We start from the raw sequence: 5,340 nt of genomic DNA on the forward strand, positions 1-5,340 counted from the left end.
AAAGGATAACCAAGATCTTGTTCTGTTGATTATTGTATTTAATAACCATTTTTTAACATGAAATTTCAATTCTTTGATATGTAACTTAATTGCTTGGCATATATGTCCAATTTTTGTCTTAAGAACATATTGGGTCTTTTGAAAATAGCTATTCTAACTAGAGTGAGATGGTACCTCATTGTGGTTTTGATTTGTGTTTTCCTATTGGTTAGTGACATTGAGAATTTTATTCATGTATTTTTGTCCACTTTCTTTTGTTCTTTTGAGATTGTCCATTTATTCCTTTGCTTATTTTTAACATTTTAAAATTTTGTTTTTTGTTTTTATTGATTTTTTGAGCTGTTTACATATTCTGAATATGTTAGTTCACAAAAATTTTCTTCCATTCTGTTGATTGTCTCTTCACTCTGTTTATCCTTTTCTTTGATGTACAGAAGCTTTTCGGTTTTATATAACCCAATTTTTCTATTTTTTGCTTTTGTGGACTGTGATTTTGCGATTTTCTTTAAAAAAAAATCATTGCCTCATTGCCTATGTCAATGTCTTTAACTTAAAATGGCTATTACAAAAAAAAAATCAAATATTGTGATAATATAGAGAAAAGGGAACATTTATACACTGCTGGTGGGAATGCAAATTAGTACAGTCATTATAGAGAACTGTATGGAGGTTCCTCAGAAAACTAGAAATAGATCTACCAGATGACACAGTTATCCCACTTCTGAGTTTTTATCTGAGGGTAATGAAATTTACATATGGAAGAGATACCTGAACTTGCATATTCATTGCATCACTATTCATAATAACCAAGATATGGAATCAATGTAGGTGTCCATTGAAGGCTGAATGGATAAAGAAAATATTAAACTGATAAGAACGTATACTATACTTGATCTTAGCCAAAAGGCTGAGAGGCGACGGTAAAGAAAATATAGCACATAAGTACAATGGAATATTAGTCAATCACAAAAAGAATAAAATCCTGACATATGTAGCAAAATGGATGAAACTGAAAATCATTAAAATAAATTAGTGTCATACTTGAGGGCACAACTAATGATGTTATTTTGGAGTTATAATTCTTTCCTTTAAAAACTAAGCAGCTATTTCTTTGTAATTATTTTCTCCTACATAGTTGTGTAGAAATTTCTTTTCTTTGTAATAAATCCAGGTAGCTTCCAGTACTGTGGGTTTGGGGAGAGGAGATATCATATGCCCTTTGAAAGCTCTATTTCTAGGAGCCTCTGTTTATGTTGTAGTGTGTGTGTGTGTGTTGAATTCATTGTCTTCAGCATTGCTTTTAGAGGAATAGCAAGTTCTTGGAGGGGTGAGGGGTGAAAAGTCTTTTTAGTGAATAGTCTTCATACTCTGGAGATAGTGTCAATTTTCATCTTTCTTGTTTTATTTTTTCCATAGTTTCTTTAAATGGGAAGTTGAAAAAGGCTGTGACCTAGAGCTGTATTCTTAAATAGTAGTTATTGAAACCAGATGTATGGGTTCCTCTTTTCCTAGGCATAAGCCCATATTTAGGGTCAAACAATGAAGTTGTGCTTAAGAAGGATCCCAACAAATTGACAAGAGGCAGAGGCCACTATTTAGTTTTTAAATGTTTATTTATTTTATTTTTTCATCTACTTTAAAAGCAGTGAAATGCTGAAGGGAGGAGAGAACTTCCACTTTGACTATGGCCTTGTCTAAAAAAGATTGGAGTTGGCAAACTCAAGAGGCTTCCATAGCCTTGGCAACTCATTGACAAGAGCCTCGCGTGATTACTGACGTTATAAATAAGAGTGTCAATTGTTAAATCAACAACGGGAGTCACTGTGCACCTGCTCCCCATGTAGGATCTCTGTCCTTAATGTGTTGTACTATGTGAATTAATGGTATAACCAATACTCAAACTTTGTGTATTTGTGTGGGTGCAACCTGTTCAAATCTTTATTTAGTATATATTAAGTTGATCTTCTGTATATAAAGATAATTGAAAATGAATCTTGATGAAGAATGGGATGAGAGAGGGAATGGGAGATGGGAGGGAGGTTATGCGGGGAAAGCCGCTAAAATCCAAAAATTGTACTTTGGAAATTTATATTTATTAAATAAAAGTTAAAAAAAGAAAGCAGAGCAATGGAGGCAGGGAAGAGAGAGAGAGGGCGAGAGAGAGAGAGATTGGGACAGGCAGAGATTGAGAGGGAGAGAGCAAGAAAAGAAGAGAGAGGGAAGAGGAGAGAGGGAGAGGGAGAGAGGGAGAGAGGGAGAGAGGGAGAGAGGGAGAGAGAGGGAGAGAGGGAGAGAGAGGGAGAGAGGGAGAGAGAGAGAGAGAGAGAGAGAGAGAGAGATCTTCCATCTATCAGTTCACTTCCCAAATACCCACAATAGCCCTGGCTGGCCAGGCTAAAGCTAGAAGCCCAAAACTCCACCTAAGTCTTCCACATGGGTGGCGGGGGTCCCAACATTTGAACCATCATCTGTTGACTCCCTGGATTCATTAACATGATGCAGAGGAGCTGGGACTGGAACTGGCCCTCTGATATGGGATGCAGGTGTACAGACAGTGGCTTAACTTGTTATACCACAATGTCCACTCCAGAGGCTGCCACTAGGGTATACTGTGGACGGTGGTGGTAGCACACAATTTTATGGGATTTCTTGCTAGTTCCTTTCCAGGCATTTCACTGGGACCCTTTTCAAGTGTGGCTGGCCTTTTTAAAAATCCTCCTAAAATAAACTTCCAGGATGGAATTTGAGTTTTCAGAAGCTTGCCATTAAGTCTAGTTTGGAAACAATCTTTGAGGGCACTTCAAAAAGTGCAAGGAAAAATCAAATAAAAAAAAGTCTATTTTAGTGCAAAAAAATTTTCAGAAGGTCATGCATACGTTTTTAATTGCATACATTTTCCATGAACTTTTTGAAGACCTTTCTTACACGTTAAAATGATGTTCAGAGACAACAAACTAGTTCCACCAAATTGCTCTGCTCAAGGCGTGATGCAAATAGGTCTGAGAAGGAGAGAGCTGAGGAAGACTGAGAATACCAACTACAGCAGGCAGCTGTGGGCTGGCCAGCCTCAGGAGGTCATTATTCTAAAAATTTATGAAGCTTATTCAGTTAGCTTTCCCATTAGAACTATTTTTTAAACGTTATTCTTTATTACATTAATATATGTCAGGTGCATTGCTATAAATAGAAAGCCCTTCATGGATTTTTCTCACAATTTGCCATATTATTTGTTACATAATCTCTCATTTATATCACTAGAATGTGAGCTCCATGAAGAAAATAATCTTAATTTATTTATCTATGGGTCTTGAGGGCTTGGTGTGCTGTGCAGCTCATTCTGCTAATGACTGACAATGCTGCAGTCCCGCTCCAGACCTGGGGCATGTAGAGGTTGCCAAGTCAGAGAAGGACACAGCTCAGCCAGCTGTTCACGTGAGCAGACGTGCAAACAGGGAGCACAGTGCCATCTCGAGAACACGCAGCCCTGTGGAAGCACATGGGCTAGGGAAGACAGGGTCCCCGGAGACTCTGGGGGAGCAGCTGTTAATGCCGAAATCTGAGGAATGTAACAAGGGAAAAGGATTGGGGGTGATGTCTTAGCCAGAAGGAAGCTGGTGAGGGGGCGGTTGGTGGGTTTGAGGAAGTGAGAAAAGTCCGCTGTGGTGGGAAGTGCAGAGAAGGTGGGGGCTGGGGAGCAGAGCACAGCAGGAAGGCAGGAGACAAAGACCCCTATGGAAGGCATGACTGCCCTGGAGAAGTTGTCATTTTATCCTCCAAGCCACTCCAGGAGGGGATATGATGGGAGCAGTCTTGCGTTTCTCCTTGTACATATGTACATATATTTATTTAAATATATATATATTTATATGTATGTGTATATATATATACATATATATATATGTATATATATATGGAGAGAGAGAGAGAGAGAGACATAAAGGGGATCTCTGTCTCTTGTTTTAGTCCCTAAATGACTGCAACTGCTGAGGACTGGCTGAAGCCAGGAACCTGGAATTCCATCTGGGTCTCTGACATGGTAGCAGGGGCCCAAGCACTTGGATCATCTTCTGCTGCTTTCCCAGGAGCATTATCAGGGAGGTGGATTGGAACTATAGTTCCAATACAAGGGCTGCACTCTGATATGGGATGCTGGCATTGCAAGCAACAACTCAACCTGCGATGCCATAATACTGGCCCATAACTTTGACTTTTTAGGAAAGACCACTCTGGTTGTAGGGTGGGCAGCAGCCTGGCAGGAGCAGGAGTGGATGCTGAGTGTCCATCTGCCATCAACGGATTAAACTCCAGAGAAGGCAGTGGACAGGGAGAAACATGGACTTGAAGATGCTAAGAGACATTCTGGTCAGAAACAGCAGAATAAAGATATTAATGGCTCTGAAATTGCTAAAAGCCAGAAAAAGAAAAGAGAAAGAAGAGCCCTGTATTTTTTTCATTTTATAAGAGCATTTTCATATTATACATAAACATAGTTGCCCAATACAGGAAAGTTCAAGTTGAATGAAGGAAGAACACAGGAGTGGAAGCGTATTTCTAGAATTTCTTCTCAGGCCACATTTTCCAATTGTTGGTGGTGCAGTTTTGGTGGGAGGTGGCCCGCAGTCTGGGCCCATAGTTATCTGCTGGACATGGAGTAGAAGATGCCTGGTATAGGCAGAAACTCCAGTGTATATCTATAAGGAACAAGCACCAGGGCTCCATCAGCCTTGAGGCTGCTGTTCACATGTGGACCCACAGGCATTTGTAGGCATTGAGTCTCCACCCCAACACACACCCTCGTGATACCCAGGCCAAGAGAAAGGAAGCAGGATGTGATCATTACACACCACTGCTAATCATCTGGACAAATAGTGGAAAGAAGTCAGCACCAATTAAGGTAACAATGAAATAATAGCTCTAGAAAATTACCTAGCAAACAATGAACTATATATGTGGGTAAAAAATGTATTAAAATTATTTAGAAAAAAAGGTGTCAGTTTTATATGCACACTAAATGTATGATTGTATATGGTAAACTCACGAATAAAATACTTAATAATGATAAAAACATTACTATTTAATCTATACATTTCATTCAGTTTCAATTAAAATCCAAACAGATGTTTCTGGACTCTTGGTAAACTGATTCTGGAATTTATATGAAGGAACAAGGTTCGGGGCTGGCATTGTGGTGCAGTGGGTTAAGTAGCCACCTGTGATGCCAGCATCTCATATGAATGAGCTCTGGTTCAAGTCCCAGCTGTTCCTTTTCTGATCCAGTTCCCTGCTAATGCTCCTGGGAAAGCACTGGAAGATGGCCCCAGTGCTTGTGTCCTGTGGCCC

At 39.6% G+C, this 5,340-nt stretch overlaps 1 non-coding gene across 1 annotated transcript; it reads right to left on the reverse strand.

Annotated features, from left to right (window-relative positions):
- Positions 1-734: 734 nt before the first annotated feature.
- LOC133759001 (U2 spliceosomal RNA) lies at positions 735-919 on the reverse strand. Its single transcript, XR_009865880.1, has one exon. It is a non-coding gene; the product is annotated as a U2 spliceosomal RNA (small nuclear RNA).
- Positions 920-5,340: the final 4,421 nt, after the last annotated feature.

This window comes from Lepus europaeus, chromosome 4 (genome assembly GCF_033115175.1).
Source record: "Lepus europaeus isolate LE1 chromosome 4, mLepTim1.pri, whole genome shotgun sequence".
Lineage (NCBI taxonomy): Eukaryota > Metazoa > Chordata > Mammalia > Lagomorpha > Leporidae > Lepus > Lepus europaeus.